The 13704-nt window shown below is 33.9% G+C and overlaps 1 pseudogene; it reads left to right on the top strand.

Annotated features, from left to right (window-relative positions):
• Positions 1–7222: 7222 nt before the first annotated feature.
• LOC108983142 lies at positions 7223–12768 on the top strand (annotated as a pseudogene).
• The last annotated feature ends 936 nt before the right edge of the window (positions 12769–13704 follow it).

The following is a 13704-nucleotide window of genomic DNA, read 5'->3' as shown; positions in this document are numbered from 1 at the left end:
TGATTGCATAAAAGATAAAGATAGAGCGCTCATTCGAGGGATCCCTTGACCTCCAATGCTTCAGTACAGAATTCAATATGAATGTTTAGATGCCTTTTCCTTCCTTCCGTCCCACTACATACCCACGTAGGGATGAAAACTAAACAAATAAAAATATGACACTTGTCCTTTAAAAATAACAGACTCTGACTTAAAATAACAAACCAGAATTGAAAGTTCTAGAAATACGCAATAGCTTGAAATGATGAGTTGTAGTTCACTCCACTTGATGAAACGGTGTGCTCCATCCTTAGCAAAACGGTGCGTTCTCAGTTGAGTTAAACACTTCACACTTCAATTGCGGCTTCGACTTCATCACTTCATCTCTCAACAACAAACCCTAACCTCTATGCCGTGCTGATCTCCCTCTCCCTTAGTGAGGCCATGACACAAATTACCATACAAAATATAATAAATAATTCAACATTTTCAAATCTCAAAATAATAATAATATTTTAACAATATTTTATTTAACTCATTTAAAACATTTTCATCTCATCTCATCTCATTATCCAAACGAGTCCTATAAGTTGATTTTTGTCTCCTTTTTTTTTTTTCCCCTTTCTTCTAGGTTAAACATGTCTTGATCTACCACTTTAGTAACCACATCGAATCAGTGTGAAGGTGTTACAAGCCTCGTAAATCACGTTTGAGCTCAATATATATGTCGAAGCGAAATCACGCCTCTAATGTCTACCCTTGTAGTTCCCGTGGATTTCTTGACCTGATCAGATCCTCACGATCGATCACACCACACTGTTCCCATCCATCGACGTGTACTCTGGCCACACATGGATGCCATCGTGTTTGTCCCTTGGACGCTGCCGAAGATTAGAAGTACTTTCCAATTTTAGCTATCTTGTTATGTGTCTATAAGGATTAGGATCAACATGTTTTGTTCAAGAAAAACATAAACATAAAGTTAGTAGAAGTACTTGAAGTCTCCAACAAAAGTGTCGAAATAGTCTCTTGAAATGCTCTTATTACAAGTCATGACTTTTGACATGAGTAACTTTTCAATCAATTTATTAGCCTACTACAAACCACATAATTTGGCAATCTACTGATCCATGACTTTGTCAAGAAATATTATGACTAGGAAGCTTTGCTTCATTGCCCTTTTTATTTTTTTAAAATATTTTAATCACTGTATTATTTATGGGTTTTGATATTCATCATCTTCATGACACATCACACACCATACTTATTTTAATTTTTTTGTAATTTTGTAATTTTATTCTTCATAAACTAATTGAATTCTATTAAACATCATTCATACACCACACATTTTGTAAGAGAAAAAAAATAAAAAATAAAAAATGATGTATGGTGTGTGGGCCGGGGATGAAGTAAAAATTTTCATTATTTTTGTTTGGGACACCCAACCCTCCTCTTATACCTCTAATATATTTTCTTTAAACACTAATGACCATGATGATCTTGTTTTGTGATAAATATATAAGTGAATTACTTATAAAGTTGACTAGAAAAATGCATAAAGCTGCAAAGACAATGCACCATTGTGGTACATTAATATACGCTTTACGTCAGTCCATTTACACCATACATCTCAAAGGAGGAGACAACATGGGCAACATTGGCCATCCAGTGAGGAATATTGCCTTATCACCAAAATCCTAACTATGCTGCACTAAGGCCACCATTGTGGTAAAGGTAAACTACCCAACATCATAAGGATTAAGACTACAACGACATTATTTTAAAGAAAAAAAAAAAGAAAAGAAAAAAAAGACTACTACGACACAATCAACACACAAAAAAAGAGATTAATAAACTGCAACTTGAGGCATGTAATCATATTGCTTAATTGTATAAACTCAAATGGCATAAATATATATATGATCTTCTAGATTTGTAGTTCAAATAATATGTTGATGAAATACACAATAATAAAATAAAAATCACAATGAAATTAAAATTAAGACGAATTCAGTTTGGACTAAGGCACGGAAATATCACTCTCTTTAAGGAGATTCAAAATTTCTACGGTGTACAAAGTTTAAAATTAACTGGTGCAACATAACTCATCTTGACTTGACTATTCTAAGATACAATAGCCCAACTGATTGTTGTATGACTCAAGTTTACTCTGCTCAAGTGGTTGAACTCAAAACTTCACTCAAAAGAATACCTCTCATTTATCTAGAAATACTGTCAAAATTATTTAGATACAACCCACTTTTTAGTCTCTCTAGAGATTTTCTCTATATTGTACAAATAAAACAACACCACACTAAAAATAAAAATAATAGAGTAATTCTACATACAATCGTGGAATGCACAAATACCGTGCAGTCGCTTTGAAAAAGAGTAGAGTCTATTATTAAAAAATTAATTTCTTTTTATGTGGGTCTCATATTTATTTATTTTTTTTAAAACGACTACACGATATTTATATACACACGATTACAAGTATCATTTCTTATAATGATAATAGATTATAGACAGACGCCAACCTACATCAAAATTTAAACAATTCAAAATACACTAAGAGCCGGCACATTCATTCATGAACAAAAAAAATAGACTCGGTAATAGTGCAATGAATGATGAATTAAAGGAACATATTTAATGAAAAGATTAACGTTTTTTTTTTTCAAGAAACGGCACACTCATTCATCACCAACTTAAAAGAAAAAACCGACTGCAGAAGTTTATAGGACCATTAACTAAGAGCGGTAAGAAGTTAGTTGATAAAAATAAAGAAGAAAAAATTCAAACGTAAAATATTGGTACAGACATTAATGGCCTCTTAAAAATAAACGTTGGTAATGAAAATCTAAGAAAAGAAACGTTATTGATAAATATTATTTATTAAAAAATACCAACATAATATATTCCCTATTTTGTAGTAACAAAAAAGAGGGTGAGGTCATAAGTTATAATCTCCCTAAGTCTTAGGGCAGGTTTAGAGCACAAAATAAAATATAAAATTCTCATCGCATCTCATTTCATCATTATATCTTTTTCAAATTTCCATATAAAATATAATAAACAATTCAATTTTTTCAAATCTCAATACATATTTTTCAAATTTCAAAACTAGGGGTGTAACCGGTCCGGTCCGGTCCGATTTTGGATAAAATCTAGGACCGAACCGGTATGTACCGGTTTTATATTTTTCAAAACCGATTACGCACCGGTTACCCTCCTAAACCGGTACTTCCGGTTTTACCGGTTTCCGGTCCGGTCCGGTCCGGTTTTCCGGTTTTTTAAAAATATAAATTTCACAATTTGTCATTAAAAATTTGTTTATAAAAAAAAAAAATTTGATTTAAAAAAAACTGTTTTATACTTTTATTAATATATTAGACTATATAATAGTATTAATATTAGACTATTGGTATAGTTATAAGTTATATATTAGTATTAGTTATAAACTTTTAGTGATTTAGTATTAACATTTTATGTAATAATTTATAAATTATAATAAGAAATTATTTCATATATGAATATATATGTTATATATAAAATTTCACATAAAAATTTATAATTATACATTATATATAAAACTTATATATATTAATATTTAATATATATAAAATATTTTGTATAAAACTTATATATAAAAATATTATTTTTTATTTTTTTTAATCAACCGGTCCGGTCCGGTTCGGTCCGGTCCAAAAAATTCCGGAACCGGAACCGGACCGGAACCGGCCGGTTTTTACGTTTTAAAAACCGGTTCCGGACCGGACCGGTTCAAAACCGGTAAAACCGGTCCGGTTCGGTCCGGTCCGGTCCGGTTTTCCGGTTTGAGTTTACACCCCTATTCAAAATAATAATAATATTAAAATATAATATTTTAAACTTTAAAATATAATACAAAATTTTCATCTCACCTTTCAAACCTGCCTTTAACATTCAAACCTGATATTGTAAATCTCATTGGGCAAATTTAAAAAGAAAATAATAATGGATGACACCCCACGTCAAAGTTCTTTTTTCTTCTCAGGAAACTATTATCACAAAAAGTCTCGTGATCAATCATATTGACTTTCTTTAAATTGCGTATATTTTTTCAAGAAATTTAGATTTCGTTTGGATGTTGAGCTTAATTCTTTTTGAATAATAATAAATTGAGTAGTAAAGGAAGTCATGTGAGACTCATCTAAACTGAGTTTAAAGTGTGTTTGGATATTAAGATGAGTTTAGTACTTTTTATAGGAAGTTGAAAAAGATTGTGGATTCCACGTATAAATATATGTTAAGTTAAAAAAAGTTGTGGGTCACACGTGTAAGGAAGTTTTGAGTTGATATGAGTTTAGTAATTTAAGAGTTGAGTGTTTGAATGTTAGATTTAACTTAAAATTAGACTTAGCTCAACTGAGTCTTACAACCAAATACAAACTTATTGTTTATCCTCATTTAACCATCATTCTTTCACTGCTTCTTAAAATAACATCATATATAGGGGTGGGCTCTGACTTCAACGCAGTTGAATTCCTCAACTCCGAGCTCCGACTTCGATAAGAGTCGAAGCCCAAAATCAACTCCAATAATGACTTCGAGAGGAACTAACTCCAGCTCTGCTTCACTTGATCGGTATTGGAGCAGAATTGGAGTTGCCATTTGGAAGTTTTTTTTTTTTTTTTCCATTTTCTTACCCCACTTGTACTTTCCCAACACCCAAACAAAGATTAAGAAAAATTTTTAGGCCTCGTTTGGCTAGAGAAAGTGTTTCATACCATCTCATATCATTAATAGAATTTTTTTAAATTTTTACACAAAATATAATAAACAATTCAACATTTTCAAATTTTAAAATAATAATAATATTAAAAAATAATATTCTAATAATATTTTATTTAACTTTCAAATTTCATATAAACTCACTATTCAAACGGCACCTTAATTGGCAATAATAATGGGACTTGAAGGAGAAGTTTTGAAAAGCACTGGCCAGCCCCAATTGGACCTCCTTCATGCTTGAGTGCCACTTAGCACCACCAAGACCACCTTCAGGCACAGACCACCGATTGGGCACTCCTTACCATCAGACGCCAGCGACGAGCCACACAACCTAGTCGAGACCCACCAAGAAGAAGGTCACCCAGATCCATCGTATTTTCCTCCGTCTCGAGCTCCACCACCACGCACAGAGCCCCACAGATTTGTCTCCATCTTGTACTTCCCACCCTCTCGATAAGCCCACGCTGATCTATTTCCTCTGTTTTCTCGGCCTAATGAAACCCATCTCACATCTCTCTTGAACTCAACCACCACGCATAGAGGAGAACATATAGTGTCGTCGTCGATCTTGGTTCAGCCACCATCTCCATCACACCCTGTTCTTCTCTCTCTAGTCTCAACAACATGCACTCTCTCTCTCTAATCTGCTTCTCTCAGCACTGAAAACAAGTGAAGAAGGGGGTGAAAACTGGTGATTTATTTGGGTGGACTTTACATTTTTCTTAAGAAAATATATATAACAAAAATTTGAATGATATTGGTCTGGTGGGGGCTTGAACTCCATTCATACTATTAATAAAAACTACCCCAACCGGCTACTTAACCTTCAATAATTTTTATTTTAATAATAAAATTTATTAAGAATAACTATCGGAGCTGGTAGTCTGGAATCTTAATGGACTCTGACTCTGAATTCTGATTTTTCTTACTCTGTCAGAGTTGGAATTGGAATAGGCATCAGACGAAGTTGGAACAACTAAAATTTTGCCCAACCAGAAATCATATACTATAAAAATTAATTGTCATTTTTTACTTATTTATCGATTGATTATGTGATGCTAAATAAGGAGACGATAAATATTTATCTATTTATTTACCTAGTAGTTGGCATCATTTTTTGAATAGAAGACGATAAATATTTCATTTTTTGAATCAATCAACTTATTTACCTAGTAGTTGGCATCATGCTTCTATACTAATAGTTCGATCGGCTTCTATTTATATCTATTTATGGATTGTTAAGAGTACTGATATTGGATTAGTCAAATGTCAGTGAAATTCAAAATATAGCTAAGTTTTGTATAAATTATTTGTATTGGACTAGCTAAAAACGGCCTTTAGCTTAGATTTTGATCTACAGTAACTCTAAAAGAATTTCAAAAGTTGGAGAGTCACTATTCATCCATCAAACTTATATTTTATTTACAAATAATCAACAAGGCTTTATTAATTTCTTTTTAAAACTTTCATTAATAAAAAAGGCTATATTATGTTGGATAATTATGTTTATATAAAAAATAATTAGAAAATAATAATTTTAAACAAAAGTTAAATTATTAATTAATACATTGAGCGTATTTGCAAAATATAAAAAAAAATTATTATTAAAATATATAATATTATATTATTATTTTAACTTTAAGATAAATAATCTAATATACATAAATATCTTCAATGGCTTTAACTTTAACCAAAAAATTAACTTTTAACTAAATTTCAGAATTGACAATAGTTAGACCAATACCAATACTACGATAGAGCCTTACAATGATACCTTCTACACGTGATGTTGGATTCAAGTTGTCCTAATTCAAGTATAGATTTTTGAATAAACACGCAAAAGCACATCTTGGTGAACTTTATTAAGGCGGAAGTGACCCGACGGCTAATTTAATAATAAAAAATGATAAATCACTCCAAGGTGTGTCCCGAAATTTTTTTTTTTTACTTAGTAATTAAAGAAATATTTTTTAATGATGTTGCGAATTTTTAATTTTTTTTATAAATATATATGATGATTAAAAAAATATATCAAATAAAAAAAATAAAAAATAAAAAAATATTTTTTACCTGTTCGGTAGACTTTCGGGGAGATGTAGCACTTCTATTTAATAATTAAGAAAAATGATAGATACAAGCGGCAAGCGTAACCACGGCGCAAGCGGTGCTTAGGTGGAAAAAGAAACGGTTCGTTTTGGATAAAACACATCGTTTTGGTTCAGGTCAAGGAGATCTCCCATTCTCCCTCCCTCATCTTCCACATCCTCCCTCCCTCTGAAATTTGAATCGTTCCCTCCCCCACCTCCCTTCGAAGAACCTGCTCCTTCCCTCCGAATCGCTCCCTCCCCTAGCTCCCTTCGAAGACCAGCTCCCCTCCCTTAGACTTACCCTCCCTTTTCCCTCCCTCGGAAACGTTCTCTCCCTCACCTCCTTCGACAAAATTAAATTTTAAAAAAACAAGAGTTAGGTTATGGCAACGGGGTCGTCAGAAGGAGAAGATGAAGAGAAAGTTACAGGTGGAGAATACAGTGCTGATAGTGGAAGATGACCTTAGAGAAATGAGGAAGAAGGCGGCCTGGAGTGTCAGCTCTTGCAAGCCCGGCAATGGCGTCTTTTCTCTCTGCGACGACAACCTCGAGACCTATTGCAGTAATTAAATTACACCCACACCCCCCAAAACCATCTCTCCCAATTCTTCCTCTTTCTATCTTTGAAAGCTTAACCATTGTGTTTATTATTATATTTTTGCGTTTCAGATCAGATGGCGCACAACCTCATATGGTAAATATTCAATTCCAAAAGAAGGTTAAGCTTCAAGTATGTGATATGCAGATTTTGAGCGTAGATTTTGCTTGATTCTTCTTTTTTCTTTTTTGTTAACTAGTAGAAATTAATGAGTTTGTTTTGTTTTGAAGTTAGTTGTTCTTTATTTGGATTTCAAGCTTGATGAGAGCTATTTCTATATTTCTCAGATTAGTCGCCCTTGTCCAGGAGGAAGCTTTCTTCCCGCATTTCTATTCTTTATTTTTTTTTAATTAATACATGTGGTAATTAAAAAATATTATTTTACAAGCCGACTGTGAGCCGTTTGCAATTGCCGACTGTACATAGCAATAGTGCAAATGACGGTTACTCCCCTTCAGAGATAAAAAGTATTAAGTGCAGTCCTCTCAATGTTGGGCATTGTAGGTAACAGTAAAATCAAATGCCGGGCAAAAAAACACTCTCGAGGCAAAAACCTAAAGGGTGCAGCTACTATGTCGCTCTATATTGACTGGTGGGCATATCGCTTAACGTAAAAATATTTTTTTTTTATATTTTTTTAACATATTTAAATATATTTAAAAAATAAAAAAAATATACCAATACATTTAAAATCACTTTCTTAATCACTAAGTAAAAAAAAATTGATCAGAGGTCAAATGGAGTTGTCAAAAAGAGTGGGCATAGTTGTTTTTCAAACCTAAAAACCCAAACATCTTGGACAAGAGGGAGGGTGGAGCTCCCTTTACCAACTCAATGAGCCCCGCCTTGGTTGTTGTTCTTTTCCTAATTTTTTTATGAGTTTTGTTATGTACAAGTAAATTTACGTACCAATCTGCTTATTAATATTGTTGCTTTCATATTTTAAATTTAAATTAGTACTGTTTTCAATAAAATCTATTTTTTGATCAATCATATTGAATAAATATGCATATTAGTACGTAGAATCGCTTATAATTAAAAATTTTTTTTTATTAATTTTTCTCTCTTTTTTTTAGGTTTTGGTCTATAGCACGGAGATGGCACGATCTCATGCTTGTCGATCACCTATGACCTAGAACACGGGTAGTAGGATCTATAATGTGTGTGGATCACATGCGGCCTAGACCAAACAAATGGCATGCAGGGCTCACGTGCTGTCTAAACTGCGAGTATGATCCACACGCTGCCATATCTTAGAAAGCCTTGTATATCATGCATGGAATCAGAAGATCCAACTGACTCCACCTCTCCTCTCGTAGCCATGCATAGGTTAGTCTTCGTCATTTGAAGGTCTTTAACCCTTCGTCGCATGCTATATTTTTATGTTGCTTTTTCTTTCATCAAAGATCATGAGAAACTGAAAGTCTCTCATCTTACAAACACTTTTATTTAACAAGAAATAAATTTGGATCTTCAAAAATATGTCCAAGTTTCCTATATACAAAAGTCTTGTATCACTGAAAAAGTCTCGTTTGGATGATGAGATGAGATAGTTTTAAATGAAAGTTGAAAGTTAAAAAAAATATTATTAAAATATTATTTTTTAACATTATTATTATTTTATAATTAAAAATATTAAATTATTTATTATATTTTATATAAAAACTTAAAAAAATTATAATAATAAAATAAAATTATTTCTGTATCAAAACCACACCAATAAATCAATCTCAACTAAGAGTTAAAACAACAATCATAATCCTATTATAAATGAAACTCCAATTAATTGGTTTGCTTGATGGTAGGTCCTATGTGTGTCTAATGATCTGCTTCGTAGAGATTTAGAAGATGTTTAGATTCGTAAGATATCTCAGTTCATTTTAATTCATCTCAATTTATCTCATTACTATTAAGCAATTTTAATTCACAAATTTTATTACTATTTATAATTCATCTTATTACTATTCACAATTTATTTTAAATTATTTCAAATCATCTTCAAATTCAAACGTCTCCTTACGAATCAAATGGCCAACTTTGTCATTAAAATATGCCAAAAAATCATTTTTACATCAAGAAACTATATAAGAGGATACAAATATTTGGAGGAATCAGGCATAATTAAGGTAGGTGACTTTTTAAGACCGCTGTCAAATCTCAGTGCCAAAACCGAGAACAAGGGTGGAAACTAGAGCCCTCCCACGCTGGAATACAATAATGCTCACCTGATCTTCTCAACCGACAGACACACAAAAGAAACACTAAAGAAATAAGCATCGATGATATCTCCGCAAAGTTTGACTGTCCATTTTGTTAGAATCGAAACCTCAAGCTGGGTATTGGCATCACTGCAACAAAACAACGTCGTTTGGTTCAAATGAGTACTAACCCGTTAACAAAACGAATTATTTATAACGAAAATGAATGTCTACGATAAAAATAGTCTCTTTTTAACTAACTAACGTATAAGAGTTTAAATTCGCCTTAATGCATATAGCATGATTGGCTTTGAAACTTCATGCACATGCATAGTGGAAAAAAAATGCTTTTAACTTCATTGTTTTATGTCCGTTAAGCATCTTTATACCTTTTCCTTTACTTTTCTAACGGGCTGCTGAGTAATAGAATAAAATTATAAAACCCTTTGATCTCTGTACAACCCATATGACAACAACAATTTCCAATAGATCTGTGCTTAGGAAATGAGTACTTTGAAGGCCGTGGGTCACTGCCAAAAGGGAATAGAGGCTTTTTATTTACGTGTGTATTCAGCATAGTCTAGATGACACACACTCAAATCCAACACCGTACAATCTATATGTATAAAGCTGTATGTTGAAGTCCGGATCAGTCCCCAAGATTATCTATACACACTTTCTAATTTGCTGGGGTATGTCCATAACGAAGAAGTTCGTAGCTTAACTCATCTTATAAAATCAATTTAATAAGAGATGATTATTTATTATGTATAAACATGCCTAAGATTTAATCTACATGTAATATGAGATTATTAATTAACACCCTTCCTCACGTTCAGACTAGTATATTTCCTGATCCTTGTCACGGGGTAAGTAGTGTGAACTCTCATTCATCACGTGACAGGTTCTGATACCATAAAGAAACTTATAAGCCTAACTTATCTTATAAAACCGGTTCAACAAAAGATGATTGGTCATTCCTTATAAACATACCCAAGACCTTATCCACAGGCTATATGAGATTATTCCTCAACACATAATACTTTTTCACGCTATTGCTCTAAAAATAAGTTTGCATGGTGTGATGTTGAATGCCCTAATAGATTTGAAGGTATAAATATATTTCTTTTTATAATTAAGTATTTCTTGTGTAATAAATCATATATTATTTTATCTCACAGAATAAACCATTTGTATTATATCTACTGAATTTAATTACAAATTTTGATAAACTATTTTTTGAAGTTTATATAGTTTTTTTTACTATAGTTTACATATACACTTATACACATCTATATCAAGTTGTATATTGTTTTAATATCTGCTAGTCGATCTTTAGAGGATAAAACTTGACTTCAATAAGTTTATTGGCTACCATATCGCGCACAAAGTGAAAATCAATCTCTACATGCTTTGTGCAAACATGAAAAATTGGATTTGCTGATAGATATGTAGTTCCTATGTTATCACACCATAAAGTAAGGGGAGCCGAGGCTTTAAGGCCAAGTTCTTGCAGTAGGGATTGGCTGTATTGGCGAGTGCTTTGTATTTCGCTTCGATGCTTGAATGAGCAACTGTGACTTGCTTTTTGCAACTCGATGAGATAAGGTTCGGCCCAAGAAATACACAAAAACCTCCTGTTGAGCGTCGATCATCACGAGAACCTGCTCAATTAGCATCTGAAAAAGCTTGCAGAGTAGTGTTGGTTGACTTGCTAAAAGAAAGACCATAGCTGATTGTTTGTTTTAGATATAGAAGTAGACGTTTTGCTTCTTGCCAATGATCTAATTTTGGTGAGTGCATGAAATAGGATAACTTATTAACTGTGAAGGCTATGTCTGGCCGAGTGATTGACAAGTATTGTAGGGCTCCAACCGTGATGCGAAATAACGTGGGTTCACTGAAATCCTCACTATCAAAGCCACTGAGACAAGTGGAGGTAGCCATGGGAGTACTAATGGGTTTGGCTTTATGCATTTTTGTCTTGAGGAGTAAATCCATAATATATCGACATTGAGATAATATAAGCTGCCCTTTTGAATGAAGAGCCCCAATACCCAAGAAATAATTCAAGTTGCCCAAATCTTTTATAGCAAAGTCACAATGTAGAGTGTTTAACAGTTCATCAATGGCATGCTTGTTGGAACAAGTGATTAGGATGTCATCAACATAATTAAGAATATATATTATGAACTTGGATGAAGTGTAAATAAACAGGGATGTATCCGACCGTGACCCATGGAAGCCTAAGGCCAGAAGTCGATTATCGAGACGTGAGAACCATGCCCTTGGGGCTTGTTTCAGGCCATATAGTGCCTTTTTCAGTTTACAGACATGGTTTGGAAATTATGAGTGAACATACCTTTGAGGTTGGGTCATGAAGACCTCCTCCGATAGAGTGCCGTGTAAAAATGCATTGTGTACATCAATTTGTCTAATCTCTTAGCCTGAAGAAATAGCAATTGATAAAACTGTCCTTACCGTTGTGGGCTTTATCGCTGGACTGTAGGTATCAGAAAAACCTACACCAGCTTGTTGAAGGTAGCCCTTGGCTACTAACCGTGCCTTGTAGTGTTCCACATCACCATTTGCTTTTCTTTTGATCCGATAGACCCATTTTGAACCAATAATGTTTCAAGCATCCGTAAGGGGTACAAGAATCCAGGTACCATTTTTAAGTAAAGCATCAAACTCTTGGTTCATGGCATTTCTCCATTGAGGATGATTGGCCGTAGTTGTATAACAAGATGGTTCAACCAACGCAGACTCTGTTTCAGCAAGGAGAGCTTTGGGTATGGGGTATCTGACGGTGCCGTCGGTGTGGGCTTTTGGCTTGGTAATATTGTTCTTCAATCGGGTGAGCATGGGATGCTGGGATGGCTGGGTATTTGAGATTGGCTGAGAGGAGATTTCTGGTGAGTTTAGGATTGGGAAATTTTGTTCTGGTGGGTTTGGGATTGGGAAAATTGGTTCTGGTGGGTTTGAGATTGGGGAAATCAGGTCTGGTATTGAGGGAGATGGTTCATGGGCGAGGGAAGAGGAAGATGGATGTGTATGGGCTTGGGTATGTGGACGGGATGAATGTGATGGACTGGATGCACGCGTGGGTTGTTCTGCTGCACAAGGAGAGTAAGTGTTGGGCCTCAGAATGGGTATCACAAACGATACTGTGGAAGACACTTGTGGGATAGGAGAGGATGAAACCGAATGTGATTGAAATGGAAATATTGATTCTTCAAAGACAACATCGCGAGAGATAATGATCTTGCCAGTAAGAGGATTGAGACATTTATAGCCTTTATGATTATGGCTATACCCAAGGAAGACACACTGAATAGATCGAGGTTATAACTTGTGATGATTATATGGTCGTAGGTTAGGCCAACAGGCACAACAAAAAATGCAAAGGAATGAATAATTGGGATCACTAAGAAATAAACAATGGAAAGGTGATGTGTTGTGAGAGACTAGTGATGGCATCTGATTAATTAAATAACAAGCAGTATCAAATGCATCATCCCAATATTTAAGAGGAACATGACTGTGATTTAGGAGAGCTAAATCGATTTCAACAATGTGACGATGTTTACGTTTAATAACACTGTTTTGCTGATGAGTGTGAGGGCAAGATCGTCGATGAGAGATGCCAAGAGAGACTAGTAATGAAGATAGTGATCGAAATTCACCACCCCAGTCAGATTGAACAGCTTTAATTTTACAATTAAATTGTCGTTCTGCATGGGGCTGAAATTTGCGAAAGATGGAAATAACATCACTTTTGCAGGTTATGGGATAGAACCATGTGTATCGACTGTATGAGTCTAGAAAAGTAACATAATATCTGAAACCATTATGAGAAATAATAGGAGACGGGCCCCAAACATCACTATAAATTAATTCAAGTGGTGCCGAGGCACGTTTACATGACTCAAAAAATGGTCATTGGCGACTTTTAGAAATTAGACAAGCAGGACATGATAGTCTAGACTTATTCAAGACAACTGGAAGAGAAAATTGCGATAAGACTTGACGGACTATTTTGAAGGCTGAATACCTATTCGAGAGTGCC

This window comes from Juglans regia, chromosome 6 (genome assembly GCF_001411555.2).
Source record: "Juglans regia cultivar Chandler chromosome 6, Walnut 2.0, whole genome shotgun sequence".
NCBI lineage: Eukaryota > Viridiplantae > Streptophyta > Magnoliopsida > Fagales > Juglandaceae > Juglans > Juglans regia.
Note: the sequence above shows the minus strand (reverse complement) of the source record. Positions and strands in the feature narration are given on the sequence as shown.